This window comes from Pristis pectinata, chromosome 31 (assembly GCF_009764475.1).
Source record: "Pristis pectinata isolate sPriPec2 chromosome 31, sPriPec2.1.pri, whole genome shotgun sequence".
NCBI lineage: Eukaryota > Metazoa > Chordata > Chondrichthyes > Rhinopristiformes > Pristidae > Pristis > Pristis pectinata.
The window spans coordinates 5,307,307-5,329,640 of NC_067435.1; positions in this window are offsets into that span (position 1 = coordinate 5,307,307).

Consider the following 22,334-nt stretch of genomic DNA (forward strand, 5'->3'; position numbering starts at 1 on the left):
TCTACTCCTGCTTCTGGCAGAGGTGAAGGGAGAGAAGAAACTGAGAGACAGCCCAAAGGTCCCCAAAGGTCTTTTTAAACAAAGAGCTCTTGAGGCCTACAAGACCTCCCCACCTTCTCGCCCTGTCCCACCTATCTACCTCTCCATGCTCCCCTATCTCACCTCTCCATCTCCTCTTTACATCCCCATAATACCTACAATCCCACCCATCCAATTATCCCCATATCTTCCAATCCTGTTTTCCCCATATTCCCAATCCCATCCTTTCCTCAGGAAAATGGGATGGGGAGATGGGGAGAATCAGGATTAACCCTACATCCCACCTACCTGCCTTCTGTCAGAAATGGATCCCAGTTCCCTACTTGTTCCATGTCTCCAGGATGAATTTAATTGGGCTCGAATTTCTGTATGGGCTCTCATCTGTCCTTTGGGATTTCAATATTCGTCATTATGAAGCATTTGCCTGGACCCACTGTAAATAGCGTTGAGTTCAGGGAGCAAGCAATGTAAATAGATCGTTCGAAGCAACGAATTCCTGTCTAATTAGGGTGGGTGTTTATTTTGTATTTCTGCCCTGGTGGTTAAGCTGCAATAAAGTATTTCGATTGAGTCCTTTGGCATAAATTCAATCTATCTTCTCTCCTATGCAACAAGGTTTTTAATGAAGCAAACTTCCATGTAAAGTAATGACGGTGTAGTTCTAAACCTGAGGCAGGTTCAACGACTTGCCCCTTGCTTCCGTGAATGGGAGAAGATGAGATTTGGTCTGGGACGACTAACCTGTTCAAACTGGTTCACAGGAGCAGAATAGAATGAAAGATATCGTGGCAAAGCTTGTCAGTGGGGCAAGTTTTATAGAGCGCCTTAAAAGGAGGCTGAGATTAGGGAAGGAATTCCAAAGTTCAGGGACATGACCACCATTGGTAGAGGATGGAAACTGAGGATGATAAAATGGATAGAATTAGAGTCCGTGGTCTTAGAAGGTTGGAGAGGAGGAAGGGACTGGTGAGTGGGAATGCTGTAGGGCTGGAGGTAGAGAGGGGCAAAGGTCATGGGGGGATTATATAAAAATATGATGGAATCTTAAAATGGCAGCGTTGCTTAGCTGGGCAAGTGTGGGTGGGTGGATGTGGTTTCAATGGGAGACTGACACCCGGTGTTGTAGGGTGACCTCCAGTTGATGGGGAGTGTTGGGACAGTCTTCCAAAGGTGACGGAGGTCAGGCCGAGGGTTTCAGCAGCAGAGGGAGGAGCAGGACTGCGTAAGACTATGGCCAGAGGTGGTCACAATGATGGTGTGGGAACGTGGGCTGAACCTCATCTCAGGGTCCACATCCTGGTCCAGGAGAAGATGGAGACATAGAACATAGAAGCGTAGAGCGCAGGAACAGGCCCTTCAGCCCACAATGTCTGTGCCGACCATGATGCCAATTTTAATCGCACGTCTGCCTGCACATAGTCCGTATCCCTCCGTTCCCTGCCTGTTCATGTTTCTGTCTAACTGCCTCTTAAACATCACTATCCTGTCTGCCTCCACCCCCACCCCTGGCAGCACACTCCAGACAGCCACCACTCTCTGTGTAAAGGACTTGCCTCATAAATTTCCTTTAAACATCCCCCCTCTCACATTACAGCTATGACATCTGGTATTTGACATTTCCACCCTGGGAAAAGACTATCTACCCTATCGGTATTGGTATTGGTTTATTATTGTCACTTGTACTGAGTTACAGTGAAAAACTTGTCTTGCATACCGATCGTACGTCATTTCATTACACAGTGCAGTTACATTGAGTTAGTACAGAGTGCATTGAGGTAGTACACCTTATAAACTTCTATTAGGTTTCCCCTCGGCCTCTGACACTCCAGAGGAAACAATCCAAGTTTGGCCAACCTCATCCTGGTGAACCTCTTCTGCACCATCTCCAAAGGTGCCACATCCTTCCTGTAATGTGGTGACCAGAACTGCACGCAATAGTCAGTGGCTCAGGAATGAAGCTCCTGACCCGATCAAGACAACAGCTTTGATCTTCCCCATACTCGGAGCTAATTCCTGCTCCTCCTGTCCTGGTTGTCCGTCAAGCCCCTGAGAAGTCGTGGAAGGAGGTGGTGGAGCAGAGACAGGTGTCGTCAGTGATACACGTGGAAACCCAGGTGTCATTCTCAGATGTTGTTGGTGAGAGACAGAAGGTAGGTGAGACATGGGGGGAGGGAATTGTTCTGGGAGCAAGTGGAGATCTCTGCTGTGACCCAGGGTGTCTGCCACCCCATCAGCTGAACATGAGGGGGAGGAAGAGGTAGTCAACTGTGTCAAAGGCTAAGGACAAGATTTGAAGGGATGGAGAATATCACCGGATACGGTGGATCGCACTACTGGCTCCATCCCTCTCCCTGAAGCAGAACCACGCTCTTCCCAACTGTGGTGAGGTGGCACCGCTGGGCAACAGATGGTAGCTTACTGGCACCAGGGTTACGAAAGCAATGGGACTTCTCAAGGACAAGAGGAGCACAGGGCAGACGTGTGGGAAGGTGGGAGAGAAGTAGCAGAGGGACGCAAGTTTGAGACCAGAACCCAGTACTGTGGTTTGTGGGCCAGGGAATGAAAGCATCAAATCAAGTCAAGTTTATTGTCACGTACACAAGTACAGCGAGGTACAGGTGTAGTGAAAAACTTGGAGCAGCATCAAAGTAGTGTAGCGGTTAGCGTAATGTTATTACAGCGCCAGCAACCCGGGTTCAATTCCGGCTGCTGTCTGTAAGGAGTTTGTATGTTCTCCCTGTGTCTGCGTAGGTTTCCTCTGGGTACTCCGGCTTCCTCCCACATTCTACCGACGTATGGGTTAGGGAGTTGTGGGCGTGCTATCTTGGTGCCGGAAGTGTGGTGACATTTGCGGGCTGCCCCCAGAACACTCTACGTGAAAGATGCATTTCACTGTGTGCTTCGATGTACATGTGACTAATAAAGAATTATCTTATAAATATCTAGTTACAGACAACACACAGAATATAAATTATACATAAATTATACAAGACAGTGAAAAAAAGACTGTACAAAACAAGACATTAAAGCAAAAAAAAACACAATCAGAGACAAGTCCACGGCTGTGCAAGAGGTGGTCCGTGGTGTTCCGTTGCTGAGGTGGGGTTAGGGTTGTGCAGGTCGGTTCAGGAACCTGATGGTTGAAGGGAAGTAGCTGTTCCTGAACCTGGTGGTGTGGGACTTCAGGCTTCTGTACCTCCTGCCCGATGGTAGCAGTGAGAAGAGGGCATGACCAGGATGGTGGGGATCCTGGATGATAGATGCCGCCTTCTTGAGGCAGCGCCTCCTGTAGATGCTGTCAGTGGTGGGGAGGGCTGCGCCCACTCCTCTCTACAGCCTCTTTGTGTACCAGGTCATGATGCGACCAATCAAGATACTTCCGACAGTGCAGCTATAGAAGGTTGTTGGAGTAATTAGTGGCATGCCAAATTTCCTTAAGCTTCTAAGAAAGTGGAGGCTTGGCGTGCCTTCTTTGTGATCGCATCTATGTATTGTGGGGCAGCAGAAGTCCATGAGCACCTTGCCCTTGCTGGACGGGAGGACGGAAGAGGGGGTTGAGGGGGTTGGAGGAGTTTAAGCAGCTGACTTGGGAGTATAGCAGCCAGGAGAATTATTGAAGGCTCGGTAGGAAGGATCTACAAGAAGAGGGGCCAACGAGTGGTCACACCAGGTCCGGCAGCAAAGGGCTGAGCCAGTTGTCCACCATCCCTGTTAAACAGAGGGAAGTGGAGAGGAATCCTGAGGGGACATCTCCAGACTGCGAGAGGGCAATGGCTTGAATGGAGGCCGCCAGTTAACAGCAGAGAAGGCAATTTGGTTGCATAGAAACATAGAAACATAGAAAACCTACAGCACAAACCGAATATTAGGAAGATCAAAGCTTCGGCTCATAAAGCTGTGCTGAACATGTCCCTACCTTAGAAATTACTAGATTTACCCATATCTTTCTCAGCTTCATGTACCTATCCAAAAGTCTCTTAAGAGACCCTATCATATCCGCCTCCACCACCGTTGCCGGCAGCCCATCCCACACACCACCCACTCTTTGAGTAAAAAACTTACCCCTGACACCTCCTCTATACCTTCTCCCCAGCACCTTAAACCTATGTCCTCTTGCGGCAACCACTTCAGCCCTGGGAAAAAGCCTCTGACTATCCGCATGATCAATGCCTCTCATCATCTTATATACCTCTATCAGGTCCCCCCTCATCCTCCGTCACTCTAAGGAGAAAAAGCAGAGTTCCCTCAACCTGCTTTCATAAGGCATGCTCCCCAATCCAGGCAACATCCTTGTAAATCTCCTCTGCACCCTTTCTATGGTCAGTAGTGAGGGATTAGTGAGGCAAAGAGGGGTTGCTGAGTGTTGAGTGCAGGAACCAGCTCCAACCAAGCCAGTGGGCACCAGGGGACGGGGGACACAGTGTCGTCCAAGGATGTACCGCGTTGCGGGTGATGATGGCGAGAGTGTGGAAGACCTGGGCGTTCAAGGCTGTGATCGGTGGGGCTCCCAGCGAAACGTTTGGTCTCTCTCCACCTGCCCTACTGACACAAGCCCTTCCTGACATCAAGCTGAGTAAGAATGGCGGGAAACGAGCGGCTGGGGTGGAGGATGGAGGTGGTCAGGATGCCGTCTTCCGCACAGAGCGAGGTCAGTCGGATGGGAAATCTGGGGAAGGTACTTGGGCCAAAAGGTGGTGGAGATCTTGATCCTTGCCCCCAGCAGAGGGAGATGCAGGGAGTCAACAAGGGCTTTTAAGGCAAGGATTGAGATGTGTCAGGTGAGGGCGTTGATTGTGGAGGTAAGGGGGAAGGAGATAAATAAATGCAAAAAATGTTGTTGTTGAGATAAATGGGGCTGAGACACAGATCAAATGGGATAGTAGGTCGAAGGGCTGCATGGCCTTCTGCTATCCCAATGTTCAGCCCCTTCCGATGCTCTGACTCCCGTTGTCACACACCAAGCCGGAGATGGAGAGTTGAGAACACACCTCTTTCCACAGCTCTCATGTCAACGGCACACAATCCTAAATAAAGGACTTCTGGGATTCGTGAAACGCAGTGGCCAATTTTCACACAGCAAGATCCCACACACAGTAATATGATACAACTGAACAGCAAATGCTGGAAATCTGAAATAAAACAGAAAATGCTGGGAACACTCAGCAGGTCAGGCAGCATCTGAGGGAAGAGAAACAGGGTCAACGTTTCAGGTAGAAGTCTGTGTGTAATTTGCACGTTCTCCCTGTGACCGTGTGGGTTTCCCCCGGGTGCTCCGGTTTCCTCCCACATCCCAAAGACGTACAGGTTGACAGGTTAATTGGTCTCCGTAAATTGTCCCTAGTGTGTAGGTGAGGGGTAGAAACTGAGGGGAGTTGCTGGGAATGTGCGGAGAATAAAATGGGATTAGTGTGGGTGGATGTTTAGTGGTCAGGTTGGACTCGATGGGCCGAAGGGCCTGTTTCTATGCCATCTGACTCTCTGAAACCAGGACAAGGCCAGGATTCTGCAGGACTTCTTGTGATCCTTTGCTGTCCTTTGCACCTCTGCTACCTTGGAGCTGGAGACGTTGCACGGAGAACAGGTTTCATTACTGATCTGGACTTGTGACAAAAGTCCACATCCCAGCATGTCAACTGGGGAGTTGAAATGTAATTTGTTAAACAAATCTGTGATTAAAAAATCTGCTATCGGTAACCATCACGATCAGGGAGTAAAATCAGCCATTCTTACCCAGTCTGGCCCAAGAGTTCTTCCAGTTACAATGTTGAAGCAGCTCATCGAACCACTAAGTCCATGGATGGACAAGGCACACTGTGAGAGGACAGGATAGCACTTCGGTTACTACAGAACAGGTGATAAGGGGTTGCACCATCATTCGATCTGACCGGAGGAAGAGGACGACAGGCTTGGAGGGCAGAATGTTCTCCTTCTGATCTCCATGGTTACATGGAGTTTTACTCCTTTTTCTCTCCCCCCTCTCTTTCTCTCCCCCACTCTCTCTCCTCACTCTCCCTCCCTCTCCCGCGCGCTCTCTCTCTCGCTCTCTCTCTCGCGCGCTCTCGCGCTCCCTCTCTCTCACTCTCTTTCTCTCACCCTCACCCTCTGGAAAACCTCTTCAGCAGTGGAGTTCAGTCCATTCTGCACGATGCCACGAGAGGGCAGCAGATGGCCACAAATGATCCCTGCCTTTGCTGTTCAATCAGGATTCACCTTACATGAAGTCATTCAGCACAGGAGCAGACCCCTTGGTGACAACCATCGAATACCCATCTATACTCATCCCGTTTACCAGCATTTGTTCCAGATCCTATGACGTCCTGGTGATTCAAGTGTTCATCCAGGCACTTATGGAGTCATAGAGTCATACAATGTGGCAACAGGCCACTCAGCCCAACTCTTCCCTGCTGACCAGTGGGCACCCATCCATACTAACCCCACCTTCCAGCACTCGGCCCACAGCCTGGGCGATTCAAGTGCTCGTCGAGATACACTAAATGCTGTCTGCTTCTACCTCTCTCTCAGGCCATATGTTCCAGGTACTCATCCCTCTCTGGGTGAGAAAGTCCCTCTCAGATCCACTCTAAATCTCTTCCCCCTCACCCTAAATCTGTCTCCTCTAGTTTCATCTACTCCTGATAGAGGGAAAAGTTTTCTGCAACTGGTTTGAGATTTCCTGTCTCATTTTGTTTTCTTTGAAAGCATTCAGTGAGAGTGAGCCCTGATTGCAGTGACACCCACTTCAGGGGGTCAGGGGTTCAAGCACAGCTGGGAACCTTTGCTGTTTGCTTACCCAGGCACCTCCAGACTTCCATTACCACAACAAGCACAGCTCACAGGGCATAGGTGGCCGGGCACTCAGCCTGGGTTGGAGCCTTGATGGGCCTCTCGCCCTGCCTCCTGGACGGGTGATGAGTCCGTGTGGAGGGTTTTGGTCACACACAGTGATGGTCTGGGTATTGGAATTGGTTTATTATTGTCACATGTACCGAGATACAGTGAAAAACTTAGTTTTTCATGCCATCATTTCAAAACATAAGTACATCAGATCAGATCAGATATCTTTATTGGTCAGATGTACATCGAAACACACAGTGAAATGCATCTTTTGCGTAGAGCCTGCAAGTGTCACCAAGCTCCTGGCACCAACGTAGCATACCCACAACTTCCTAACCCGTACGTCTTTGGAATGTGGGAGGAAACTGGAGCACCTGGAGGAAACCCACGCAGACAAGGGGAGAACGTACAAACTCCTTACAGACAGCAGTGGGAATTGAACCTGGGTCGCTGGTGCTGTAGTAGCATTATGCTAACCTCTACACTACCGTGCCTGAATGCAGAATAAAGTGTTACAGTTACAGAGAAAGTGCAGTGCAGGCAGACAATAAGGTGCAAGGCCATGACGAGGTAGATTGTGAGGTCAAGAGTCTATCTTATTGTACTAGGGAACCGTTCAATAGTCTTACAACAGCGAGATACAAGCTGTCCTTGAGCCCGGAAGTACATGCTTTCAGGCTCTTGTATCCAGGTGGGTTTTAATGGCAATCTCACCATCACTTGAAAATAACATCTTAATTCTAGAATTTAATTAATTAATTACACAAATTCCCAGTTTGCATCGATGGGTTTTGAACCCAGGCTGAGTTTCTTAATTCACTTTTTAATTTCACAGGATATGGCAAGACCAAGTTTTTTGCCCATGCCTAATTGTCCCCCCCATCCCAAATTGAATGGCTCGTTGGGCCATTTCAGAGGGCATTGGAGAGGTTGGTGGGTCTGGGGATAGCCCAGACCAGGTAGGGACAGCAGGTCCCCTCTCCTGAAGGATATTAGTGAACCAGAGAGTACTGGTATTGGAATTGGTTTATTATTGTCACTTGTTCCAAGGTACAGTGAAAAACTTGTCTTGCATACCGTTCGTACAGATCAATTCATTACACAGTGCATTCAGGTAGTACAGGGTAAAAACAATAACAGAATACAGAGTAAAGTGTCACAGCTACAGTGAAGTGCATTGCAGGTAGACAATAAGGTGCAAGGTCAAACAAGGTAGATTGTGAGGTCAAGAGTCCATCTCAACATATAAGGGAACCGTTCAATAGTCTTATCACAGTGGGGTAGAAGCTGTCCTTGAGCCTGGTGGTACGTGCCCTCAGGCTCCTGTATCTTCTACCTGATGGGAGAGGAGAAAAGAACGAATGACCTGGGTGGGTGGTGTCTTTGATTATGCCGGCTGCTTCACCAAGACAGCGAGAGGTATAGACAGAGTCCATGGAGGGGAGGCTGGTTTCCGTGATGTACCGAGCTGTGCACTTTCTTGCGGTCCTGGGCAGAGCAGTTGCCATACCAAGCCGTGATGTATTTGGATAGGATGCTTTCTATGGTGCATCGATAAAAATTGGTGAGGGTCAAAGGGGACATGCTGAATTTCTTTAGCCTCCTGAGGAAGTAGAGGCGCTGGTGAGCTTTCTTGGCCGTGGCTTCTACGTGGTCGGACCAGGACAGGCTATTGGTGATGTTCATTCCAAGGAACTTGAAGCTCTCAACCCTCTCCACTTCAACACCGTTGACGTAGAGAGGTGCATGTACACCGCCCCCCTTCCTGAAGTCAATGACCAGCTTTTATTCACAGTTCTGATGAAGCGTCTTGAACCTTTAAACATGTCCTCTGTTCCTATCTACACTGAGGCTGCCTGACCCACTGAGTGCTTCCAGCATCTTCCGTTTTTATTTGGGGTTCGTAGGTCACAGCGCAGTGGATGAAAGAGCATGCAAGCAATGATCTGCGCTGGAGAGAGTGCAGAGGAGGCTCACAGGGACGTTGCCTAGATTGGAGGACTTAAGTTATGGGGAGACATCGGACAGGATGGGCCTGTTTTCCCTGGATCGAAGGAGACTGAGGGGTGAGCTGATAAGGTTACGAGAGACACAGATAGTGTAGATAGTAGAAACTTTTTTTTCCAGAGTAGAGGTATCGAAGACAAGAGAGCAGAGGTTTAAGGAGAGAAGAAGGAGTTTTACAGGAGATCTGAGAGATGAGCTTTTCAAACAGAGAGTGCTTGATATCTGGAACGTTCTGGCAGAGGAGGGGGTGGAATCAGAGACCGTCGCTGTGTTAAAGAGACATTTAGACAGGCACTTGAACGGGCAAAGTATAGAAGAATACGGTCTTAGTGCAGGCAAATGGGATTAGTGTCAATGGGTAAAATGGGCGCGTGGACATTGTGGTCTGAAGGCTGATATATGACTCAATGACGCAATGACTCTAACTGGTAGTTCCGTGGTCACTGTTACTAAGACAGGTTTTCTGTGACTTCAGCTTATTTGCAGAATTTAAATTCTGCAGCTCCCTGGTGGAATTTTGAACTCAGTCCTTGGCTTGTTATTCCAGGCCTCTGGGTTGCTGGTCCAGGGATTTAATCATAATGCGTCCTCAGACAGAAATCCAGGGAAGGAGATGGGAGAGTGGACTTCCTGAGCGTACTGTGTGTGCGTAACACCAGGGGGCAGTGTGGGGCTGAATTCTGGGGCTGGAGTGGCCGGGACTCGGAGAGGGGAGGAGAGTTGATGCCTGAGTGTTGTCAGACAGTGTCTCCGCAAAATCCTCTGAATCCACTGGTGTTTTTCTTATACTACCTCAGTGTAATTACGTATGAAATGATCTGCCTGAACCTGAGTAGTGGACTTAGCCCAATACATCACGGGCACATCCCTCCCCACCATCGGGAGTATCTACAGGAGGTGCTGCCTCAAGAAGGCAACATCCGTCATCAAAGATCCCCACCATCCGGGCCATGCCATCTTCTTGCAGCTACCATCGGCAGGAGGTACAGAAGCCTGAAGTCCCACACCACCAGGTTCAGGAACAGCTACTTCCCTTCAACCATTTGGTTCTTGAACCAACCTGCACAACCCTAATCACTGCAGTCTAACAACACTGTGACCAGTTTGCAATGCAATGGACTTTTCTTTGTTCTAATTGTGTTCTTTCTTCTAAAAATTGTGTATAATTTATGTTTAATTTATGTTTTTCTTGTGAATGCTGCTTATCTGATGCTATGTGCCTGTGATGCTGCCGCAAGTTAAGTTTTTCATTGCACCTGTGCACACGTGGACTTGTGCAGATGACAATAAACTCCACTTTGACTTTGGATGTTATGCAAAAATGTTTTTCACTGTATCTCAGTACATGTGACAATAATAAATCTCTCCAGTCTAATCCACCCTCTGCAGTACGCCCAAACTCTGGGCTTCAGGAGATCAAGAGTATTTTTCACTCCGCCTGGGTTCTGGGTTGAGGAGCCAATGTCACCCTTTTTCCTTGGGATCCATCCTTCCACGATATACCAGCCACCGAAGATGTCCGGCAATGCTGACCCTCTAACGATGAAGGAGTCATGTGGGCTTCCCAGCAACATGACATTGACCACAGGGAAATTCCTCTGGTGATCCACAGCACTTTAAGAGAGTGAGGGCGTTCGCTGTGGAGGGGAAGCGCTGTGTTGTTAAGGGGACGTGAGCACAGTTAATGGAGGCCTGAACTCCGAGGAAACCAGCAGTGTTGGCAGCTTCCAGTGTCCGAGATGCCTCCTGCTTCTCAACAACATTAAAGTTCTTCAAGCTTGGCAAGTGCGGTACCTGGGGGACGCCGCCTGGAACTCACATGTGAGGGGAGAAGTAGAGGCCGATTTGGTTGTGGCATGTGAAAGGGCGCTGGGTAAGTATTCACAGGTCTCTGGGGAGATGCCATGGGCTTCTAGCTAAGTTGCTCTTACAAAGAGCCAGCACAGACTCAATGGGCCGAACGCACTCCTCGCGTGTTCTACACATCCTGTGTTTCTGTCTCGTTGTAAGACCCACATTTTCTTCTTCTTGGATTGCACCTGTACTTTATGTCCCTGTTCCACAGATGTGATCTGGTCTCCTGCGAGTGAGCTCTGCTGTTGACTGTGAAAGGATGACATTTCCTACACCAGTCTAGGAATGGTGTAGCTTGGTGACTGACTCACCTCTTCATCCAGGCTGGTTGACATTCTCTGTGCTCTCCAATCACAGCAGAAAAGTCAATGAGAGAGTTTGACTGGACGTATATGTATGGGAAGGGTTAAGCACACAATAACCTCTTTCTACAGTGCCCTCACACACTCCCAGCACAGGGACAACATGGGTCAGATACAGAATAAAGCTCCCTCTACACTGTCCTATCACACACTCCCAGCACAGGGACAACATGGGTCAGATACAGAATAAAGCTCCCTCTACACTGTCCTATCACACACTCCCAGCACAGGGACAACATGGGTCAGATACAGAATAAAGCTCCCTCTACACTGTCCTATCACACACTCCCAGCACAGGGACAACATGGGTCAGATACAGAATAAAGCTCCCTCTACACTGTCCCATCACACTCTCCCTTGGAAGGATGTCATTAAGCTGGAAAGGGTGTAGAAAGATTCACGAGGATGTTACCCGGACTGAAGGGCTTGAGTTATGAGGAGATACTGGATAGGCTGGGATTTTTTTTTCTCTGGAGTGGAGGACGCTGAGGGGTGACCTTATAGAGGTTTATAAAATCATGAAGGGCATAGATAGGGTGAATGGCCATGATTTTTTTTCCCAGGACAGGGGAGTCTAAAACTAGAGGGCACAGATTTAAAGTGAGATGGGAAAGATTTAAAAGGGACCTGAGGGGCAACCTTTTCACGCAGAGGGTGATTGGTACATGGAACGAGCTGCCAGAGGAAGCTGTAGAGGTGCAAATACAATGTTTAAAACAATCCTGGAAAGGTACAAGTAGAGAAGAGGCCTAGAAGGATATGGGCCAAATGCAGGCATATGGGACTAGCTCGCATAGACATCTTGGTCGGCATGAACAAGTTGGGCCAAAGGGCCTGTTCCTGTGCTGCATGAGAAGGAACAAGATGGGTTAGATACAGACTAAATCTCCCTCTACATTGTCCCATCACATTACTTCCAGGACAGGGAGAAAGTGGGTTAGACGCAGACTAAAGCTCTCTCTACACTGTCCCATCACACACTCTCAGGACAGGGACGATACTGCTTTAATCATGAATGCAGAGTCCTCCTGTGTAATTTCAGAGAGTTTGGGGTGAAATAGTCCATCCTTGTGTCCAGTCTGAGCCGAGAGCACAGGGATCTTACAATGATTGATCCACCTTCAATCCCCAGGCACGCCACTCCAGCCCGAGTCATTGAGTTCACACTGACACCGGCTGAACTCAGTAGAAAGGTTTACATTTTAATCTCACACCATCGCTCTGGATCCGCTTGAATGAGAGAAAAACAGAGCCAGTCAGCCCTGTCAGATAAGAGCAGCAACTGTCTCGCAACCAGGTGATATCAGCACATCTGGCTATGGCCCATTAGCAGAAGCAGTCACTACTTCCTTGCACGTCTGACAAGACACCGTGATAATCCCACTCCAGATAACAGTGACAACAACAACTTGCCTTTATGTAGCACCTGCAACCTTGTTAAACCTCCCAGGGAACTTCTTTGACGGTTCCTTGTATGCAGTTGATTTGTTCCCACTGCATAAAAAAAAGATTTATGACGTTATAGAGGTTTATAAAATCACGAGTGGTGTAGGTACAGTGGATAGTCACAGCCTTTTTCCCAGGGTAGGGGGAGTCTAAAACTAGGTTTAAAGTGCGAGGGGAGAGATTTAAAGTGGACAAGTTTTTCTCACAGAGGGTGGCGGATGTGTGAAACGAGCTGTAGAGGTGGGTACAATTGCAATGTTAACAAGGCATTTAGGTACATGGATAGAAAGGGCTGAGAGTGAGATGGGCCAAACTCAGGCAAATGGGACTCACTTGGATAGACATGTAGGTCGGCGTGGACGAGTTGGGTCGAAGAGCCTGTTTCCGTGCTCTATGAGGATCAGTGGGATAGGTTGGTTCATGGTCAGTGCACTCCTGATGGGCTGAAGGGCCTGTTTCCCCCCGTATGACTATGACTCAGTGAAGATAGGGCTGCCTGTCTGAGATTTCTTTCGACAGACTTTGGGGAGTGTTTTCAAACAAACTTTGACACTGAGATAAGGAAGAACTGAGGTGGGGCACCCCAATTCCTGGGGGCAGCTGCTGTGGGTCACTGAGACCCCAAGTCATGTCCCTGAAAGAGTTCATGCCTCATACAACTTTGCTCGGAGAGCTGAGCAGATGTGGCAGCCAGATGTTGACATCGGCAGTGTCTGCTGGTGTTGGGGAAGTTGTGGGTGTGCCTGGGGAGCATGGGCATGTACCTGTGACCCTCTCACCGTTTCCAACCCCTCACAGCTCCCGAACTGCACCACTGCGCCCACAGGTCAAGCTGTGGACGCCCCCAATGCCACCTCCGCAGCCACTGCCAGATGTTTCCCATTGCCTTGTTGCTTGCCTAGGGAAACAAAGGACTGCAGATGCTGGAATCTAGAAGACAAACACGATGATGCTGGAGGAACTCTGCAGGCCAGGCAGCATCCGTGGAGAATAGCAGGTGGTCAACGTTTTGGGTCAGGACCCTTCTTCAGGACTGAAGGTAGGAAAAGGGGAAGCCCAATATATAGGAGGGAAAAGCAGAGCAGTGATAGGTGGACAAAAGAGGGGAGGCGGGGTGGGCACAGGGTGGTGACAGGTAGATGCAGGTAAGAGACAGTGATAGGCAGGTGTGGGAGGGGGAAGGGGAGAGCAGATCCACTGGGGGATGCGTCAAAGGTAAGGAGAGAGAGGGAAAGAGAGGAAAATGAGGCTAGGAAAGGGAAGAAGAGAAGAAACATGATGGGGGGGGTGGGGTTTGTGGGGAAGTGGGGTGGGGATTACCTAAAGTGGGAGAATTCAATGTTCATGCCGTCAGGCTGCAAGGTTCCAAGACGGAAAATGAGGTGCTGTTCCTCCAGTTTGCGCTTGGAATTCTCCTGGCAGTGGAGGAGGCCGAGGACTGACATATCAATGATAGTGTGGGGAGGGGGAGTTGGTGACTTGCAACGGGGAGATGCAGATCGCGGTTACGGACGGAGCGCAGGTGTTCTGCGAAACGGTCACCTCGTCTGCGTTTGGTCTCCCCAACGTAGAGGAGGCCACACTCGGAGACCTTGGCTGGGGATTGGGGGGAAGGGAAAGGAAGGCAGGCAGGCCGGGGGTCGGGAGCAGGGAGCGGGAGCAGGGAAAGGGGATGGATGGGGGTAGCGGGTCAGAAGCGGCAAGGAGTGGGAAGGGTCAGGGGTTGGCAGGGAGTCAGGGAGTGGGTGGAGGGAACCCAAGCAGTGAATGTGAATGTTTCATGTGAGGTGTGGTCTAACCAGGACTGGAGTGACCAGGAATGGAGAGAGTGACCAGGACTGGAGTGACCAGGACTGGAGAGAGTGACCAGGACTAGAGTGACCAGGACTGGAGGGAGTGACCAGGACTAGAGTGACCAGGACTGGAGAGAGTGACCAGGAATGGAGTGACCAGGACTGGAGTGACCAGGACTGGAGAGAGTGACCAGGACTGGAGTGACCAGGACTGGAGGGAGTGACCAGGCGTGGAGTGACCAGGACTGGAGGGACTGACCAGGACTGGAGTGACCAGGACTGGAGTGACCAGGACTGGAGAGAGTGACCAGGCGTGGAGTGACCAGGACTGGAGGGACTGACCAGGACTGGAGTGACCAGGACTGGAGTGACCAGGACTGGAGAGAGTGACCAGGACTGGAGGGAGTGACCAGGACTGGAGTGACCAGGAATGGAGTGACCAGGACTGGAATGGGTTAGGGCAGTAGAGCCTTGGATGGCCACCGTTCTGGGGAAGTAGACCGAGGGAGGTCGTCTCTCACTCCCTTCTGTCTGTCTCTAACATTGACGTCACAACACGGGGCTCAGTGTGGGGCCGATGCATTAAAGCCAACACCTTGACCTTGTGAACGAAATGGATGGAAATGGTAGTGGATGGAAAGTGTGTGGGATATGAAAAAGTTTACAGCTGGCAGAACGGATAGCCTGAGATATGAGCCGGTTCTATCAGATAAGCTACTTGTTTGTTCCTGTTCTCACTGGCCTGGACCTCAAACCTTGTTTCTTTACAATTCAGAACAAAGTGGTGATCTCATCAATGCCTCATATCACGGAGGTTCCTGAGCAATCAGTCCTTGCCCTTCGCCAGCAGTTCAGTTTGTGAGGATAAAACATTGCCCAGGCTTTGACTGGTCATTGGAATCGATCTTCTCCCTAGGCAGTCCACGTCCAAACTGGTTCAGTGGGGTCTGAGGTGGCTGATGAGCCAATGTGCGAACTGTAGGCTCTCCCGCAGTCAGGCCAGGAGGTTCCTGATGGGTTGGGCAACCAGTTAGTTCATCCCTCTGTGGGCTCCTGATGCATGGCCCTGAGCTTCTCAACACCATCCCGAATGCTCCTCCAATCCATGCAGTCGTGGGCCAGAGGTTCGCAGAGGTCAGTGGGGATGTTGAGGCTTTGAACACATCCTTGAGACTTTTTCTCTGTCCACCTGGAAGTCCCTCTCCTGTGACAGAGCTCAGGTTAGTGTATCTGTTCTGGAAGCCGGGGGTCATGTGTGTGAATAATGTGACCAGCCCACAGTAACCCTCAGTGCTGGGGGCATTGGCCTGAGGGGCACACTGACGTTGGATCACTTACCCTTCCAGACAAGGTATAGGAGCCTGAAGACCCACACTTCTTCCCCTCCACCATCAGATTTCTGAACAGTCCATGAACCCATGAACACTACCTCATTATTCCTGCAGATATAGAGGGCCAACTGAGTAAGCAGTGAGCCGTGATTGGACCTCAGTTGGCAGATCCCACCCCTGGAATGGGGCTCCATCATGGGCACAACCCTCCCCGCCATCGAGGACGTCTTCAAGAGACGGTGCCTCAAGAAGGCGGCACCCATCATTAAGGACCCTCACCATCCGGGACATGACCTCTTCTTGTTACTACTATCGGGGAGGAGGTACAGGAGCCTGAAGACCCACACTCGATTCAGGAACAGACTCTTCCCCTCTGCCATCAGATTTCTGAACTGTCCATGAACCCATGAACCCCATTATTCCTTCTTTTCCTGCTATTTATTTACTTTTCTAATTTATAGATGTTTATGTCTTTCCACTGCATTGCTGCTACAGAACAAATTCCATGTCATATGTCAGTGATAACAAATCGGATTCTGATTCTGAATTTGGAGAATTTTGCAGACACAGTATTGCTGGTGTTTCACCTTGAGATGCCTGATGTAGGTCTCCAAAGTACGTTGGGAGGTAGGAGTCAGTGCAGCTCAGCTGGTCATGGGTTTTGTGCCAGGTTTGAGTTCTTGATGTTCACATTTCGACCTCAGTTCACCAAAGGCTGTGTTGACACAATAAAGGCTGCAGTGAATCTCGTCACCGACGCCTGCCTTCGCTGAGTGATGATCATCAGATACGGGCAGTGGTCCATGCTTTCTGGAGGCTCCCGGTAAACCTTTACTGTCGGAGTGGATCCAGGTGTGCGACTGGGAGTGGGACAGGAGAATGGGTCAGGTATGGTCCCAGAGCGCATTGGGAGAATGGGGCTAGGTGTGTGTTCAGGAATTAGTGCAGATGTGCAGCTGGGTTGTCCAGATGTGCAGGCAGGAATGGGGCCAGGTGTGTGACCAAGAATGGGGCCAGATGCGCGACCAGGAATGGAGCCAGATGTGTGACCAGGAATGGAGCCAGATGTGCGACCAGGAGTGGGGCCAGATGCAGCCAGGAATGGGGCCAGATGTGTGACCAGAAATGGGGCCAGATGTGTATCCAGGAATGGGGCCAGATGTGCAACCAGATATGGGGCCAGGTGTGAGGCAGGGATCTGGATTGTGGAAGGGAACCTACTCAGGTGCCCAGACAGGAAGGGAAGGTATAAGGGTGAAGGGAAGGGATGTGTGGGGGAGTGGGAGCAGGTCAGGGAGTGGACCAGCAGGACCAAGGATGTGGAGGGTGAACAGGTTTGTCCCCACCCTCTGCCTGGGAAAGCAGTGTGGGTGGAGGGCAGGCGTGAGTCAGACGGTCGAGGCTGCCTGGCGATCTCGCTGCTGATACCGATCATGGATTCGGTGCAAGGAAAAGGGAGAATGTGGTGTGTCCTTCAGTGGGCAGGCACCTTGCCAGACAGGTCAAAGCCTTCCCGCATTCACCACCCATCAGACCTGTTTGAGCAGTGTCAGGTGTGCCTGCTTTTATAAGTGTGTACGTGTGTGTGTGAGAGAGGGTGTGTTTGTGTGAGAAACCATTTGTGTGAGAACTTGAACATAAACTTGAGTACGTCATTGTGAGTTTTCTCACACAACAGTGTGCTTTATCTGCATATAAGCAGCAAGTAATGTTTGTCTCAGTGTGTGTCCCTGGGACCAGCACATCCAGCACAGAGTCCTGCTCAAGGTGAACCTCGACAAAGGCCTCACAAAAACCTAATCCTCTGCTACCCAGTTTCTGGGCAAGCACCTCCAACAGCAGCGCACTCTCTCAGAATCGGCTGAACTTATGGGATATCCCAGAGTGAGGGGCCAGAAGAGGAGACTGTTGGGTCCATCACACCTCAGAATCAGAACCAGAATCAGGTTTAGTATCACTGACAAATGTTGTGAAATGTGTTGTTTTGCAGCAGCAGTACATAAAAATGACCATAATTTACAAAAATAAATAAATAGTGCAAAAGAGAAATAACGAGGTAGTGTTCATGGTTCATGGACCGTTCAGAAATCTGACGGCAGAGAGGAAGAAGCTGTTCCTGAATCATTGAATGTGGGTCTTCAGGCTCCTGTACCTCCTCCCCGATGGTAGTAACACGAAGAGGTCATGTCCCCAGTTGTGAGGGTCCTTAGTGATGGATGCTGCCTTCTTTAGGCACCGCCTCTTGAAGATGTCCTCGATGGTGGGGAGGGTTGTGCCCGTGACGGAGCTGGCTGAGTCTACAACCCTCTGCAGCCTCTTGCGATCCTGCGCATTGGAGCCTCCATACCAGGCTGTGATGCGACCAGTCAGAATGCTCTCCACTGTACATCTGTAGAAACTTGCAAGAGTTTTTGGTGACATACCAAATCTCCTCAAACTCCTAAAGAAGTAGAGCTACTGGCGTGCCTTCTTCATGATTGCATCAACGTGGCGGGGACCTTAACTGCTGTTTGATGGAGCAGGTTAATTAATCCCACTCACCTGCTCTATTCCCTAAGGCTGAGAATTGTAAAGCTTCCTCTGTTTTGGATGTCCCGTTTACTCTAAGCAGCCTGGCCCTTCTCACAGCCACTCCCCACAGGCCTAGTCCATCCACCGCTCAGCTCAAGGTTCGATACCAACCTGCCTCCAACAGCATTCTCTATTGCAGACATTTGTGATTGTGTTAGGGATGTTTGCACCCACGACCTTCAGATCTTGAAATGGAATGACAATGAGTTAACTGGAGTTGTCAAGATCTAAACTTCTATTTCAGTATTCAGGAATTTCTCAATGGTCTCAGAACCTGCCACCACAATAACGTGGCTTCTTTATCTGAAGAAACAACAAAAGCATTCATTAATATTTCCACCACACACAATTAATTCATTAAAAACTGTGTGGACAGTGGAGCTGCTACAGATCAATTTACGTTTTAATTAGTAAATTATTCATTTTTAATCCTTGCTAATTATGGAGCTGAAAGTGGGTGCGATGTAATAAGAGAAGCCGAAGTTGCAAGGGTTGGAAAGATATCGCCAATAACGCAGCCCCTTGGTAGCTGAGATTGCTGGTGTTCACCTGAGTGCCACACAGCACCAGGCCCCGCATACAATCCGCAGCCTGTGCTAAATTAGCTGATCTCAGTTGGTTTACAGGCTCCTAATTTAAAAAAAACGAACTGCCTTTCACGAGTGCCTTTTGCAACCACAGGACGTGGCGAAACGTTTTACAGCCAACGACGCACTTTCGAAGCTTGGTTCCCTGTGGAAATATAGGGGGAAACAACGACTCACAATGTAGGCATGGCAAGATCCCACAAATAACAACGTGACCACCATTTTCCTAACTATTGAAAAGTTAGCCTCTTATTTTGATGCTGTAACCCACAACACTGGTTCAAGGATGAACAAGGGTTTGGGACGTAGTGAAGGAACAGGCAAGATTGTGGCAGCCAAGATTTAATCTGGAATCAACATCCTCAAAAATAAGTGACCTGGCCACCACTGCTTCTGGGATCTTGCTTTGTCCAAGGTGACTCCTGTGTTTCCTATGTCCTAACAATGACTCATCTTTAACAGTACTCCCTTGACTGCTGAGGGCTCAGGGGATGTGAAAGGTTCTACTTCAATGCAAGATTTTCCTTTTTGCTGTGGCAAACTGAATTTCTATGTTGTCTTCCTCAGTCTGTTGATGTTTGTGGGAGAGGTCCTTTCAAGAGTCCGATAACAGCTTCTATCCTGCTGTTATCAGACTCTTGAACGGACCTCTCATACGCTAAAAGGTGAGCTCTTGATCTCACAATCTACCTTGCCGTGGCCCTTGCACTTTATCTACCTGCACTGCACTTTCTCTGCAACCGTAACATTAGAACATTAGAACACTACAGCACAGTACAGACCCTTCAGCCCACAATGTTGTGCCGACATTTTATCCTGCTCTAATATCTATCTAACCCTTCCCTCCCACATAGCCCTCCATTTCTCTATCATTCATGTGGCTATCCAAGAGTCTCTTAAATGTCCCTAATGTATCTGCCCCCACAACCTCTGCCGGCAGTGCGTTCCACGCACCCACAACTCTCTGTGTAAAGAACTTACCCCTGACATCCCCCTTATATCTTCCTCCAATCACCTTAAAATTATGTCCCCTCATGTTAGCCACTGTTGCCACTGTAACACTATGTTCTGCATTCTGTTTTCTTTTTACTACCCTTGGTGTTCTTACATATGGCATGATCTGCCCGGATGGAATGCAAACAGTTTTTCACTGCGTCTCGGTACATGTGACAATAATAAACCAACACCAATGGCTGGGTTCTGGGGTGAGAAGAGACACATTCTCCGACAAGCAACGATCAGCAAGGAGAGAAAAGGGTAAACTAACTCCAACAGGGTCAATCCTTTTGACAAAATAACGAGTACAGTCCTATCGCCACTGAAACCTCTTTAGCCAGAGAGACAAGTGCACAATCTCATGGAAACTCTCCTGGTCCGGGCACTGGGACCTGTTAGATCTTATTGTTATCTGGTTGAACTTCACAAGGATGTGGAGGTCACCCTCACCATGACAGGCACTGGTGACTGTTGGACTGACTTCTACTCTGTCAATTCCATCAAAGTGATCCCTGAAACAATCAATGTCGAAGCTGTCAGACACCCCGTGAAGTTCATCTTCTTCTTCATTTCCCATCGGACATCCTGTTGGCTTCTGGCCAACACAAGCCACGGTACCTGCAGTGGCTGAATTGTCCTGAATACTCCTGTAAGTGATACCTGTCGCTTGGTGTCTCTGCCACAGAGAACCAGGACTGGTCTGATGGCCACAAAATAACCAGGGGTGCCCCCTTCCACATCGGTAGCATCACTTGAACCACCCCCCCACCTCCCTCCCACACCACCACCTCAAAGCCATCTGAGATTGTCCAGCTCCTTGCTGCCTCATGGCTGTCCTGGATGGATGCCCTCCCTCCACACAATATGAACCAGCTCGTCCAAACCACTGCTGCCCTCTGGTTCTTGCCCTCTCCTCCACACTCTCCTTCAGTCCTACAACCCTCCGAGATCTCTGCCCTGCATCTTGGGTTTCAACTGCTCTTGGATCGGCCGCCATGTCTTCTGCTCCCAAGCTCTGCAATTCCAACCCCCCCACAACCTTTCTCTTCTCCTTCAAGAAGCTCCTTTAAACCTACTTCAGCTGTTCCAATGAAACTTCTTGATATCGTTGTGTGATTGGCCTTGGAAGTTTAAGGATGCTATCTAAATGCAGGTTGATCCTCTAATACCCCACTGTGATTGTGACTTAAGCAATTCAATTGTTAATCACATTCCAGTGATCACTGATTAAGTTCAAAAGAGATGGTTACAACTCATTCTGACACTCACGAAGAATTGGGAAAGCGTATTGACATTTTCAAAAATGCTGCGCTTGTGAAGACTGCTCTGTACAGCTTACACATTGTACAGAATGAACACATCAGCCATTTACAACCTATGTTAATGACTTGGATGAACAGAATGGAGGGAGTTGTTGCCAATTTTGGTGATGATACAAAAGTATGTGGGAAAGCAAGTTGTGAGGGGGGAGAGTCGACAGGGATATAGATAGGTTCAGCAAGTGGGCACTTGGAGGAAAAGTACAGAGAGGGGAGGCTATCCTCTTTGGTAGGAAGAACAGAAAATTAGAAAGAATAATTCTTCTTAAATGGAGAGAGGTTGCAGAATGGGTAAGTATCCCTGAAACACAGAATGTAATCGGTAATTGGTTTATTGTTGTCACATGTACTGAGATTCAGTGAAAAGCTTTTGTTTGTGTGCCATCCAGACAGATCATTCCGTACAAAAGTACATCAGGGTAGTACAGAAGGAAAACAGAATGCAGAATATAGTGTTACAGTTACAGAGAAAGTGCAGTGCAGGCAGACAAATAAAGTGCAAGGGCCACGACAAGGTAGATTGCGAGATCAATAGTTCATCTTTGGCATATAAGAGGTCTGTTCAAGAGTCTTATAATAGCGGGATAGAAGCTGTCCTTGAGCCTGGTGGTACGTGTTCTCTAGCTTTTACATCTTCTGGCCGATGAGGGAGGGGAGAAGAGAGAATGACCAGGGTGAGAGGGGTCCTTGATTATGTTGGCTGCTTTACTGAGACAGTGGGAAAAGTGTAGATGGAGTCAGTGGAGGGGAGGCTGATTTGCGTGATGGACTGGGGCTGTGTTGACAACTCTCTGCAACTTCTTGCAGCCTCAGGCAGAGCAGCTGCCGTACTAAAATGCTGGAGGAACTCAGCGGGTCAGGCAGCATCCATGGAGGGAAATGGACAGTCACGTTTTGGGTAAAGACCCTTCATCTGGACTGAAAGGGGAGGTAGCCAGTATAAAGAGATGGAGGGAATGTTGAGAGGATGTTTCCCCTATCAGGAGTATCTGGAACTAAGGGGCATAGTTTTGGGATAAGGAGTTGCCCGTTTGAGATTGAGATGAAGAAGAATTTCTTCCCTCAGACAGTGAAAAATCTCTAGAGTTCTCCATCCCAGTCAGCTGGAGTCACTGAAAATATCCGAGGTGGAAACTGAGAGCCTTTTGGACGATGGCAGAGTCCCGGGTTAAAGGGAACAGGAAGGAGTGAGGCT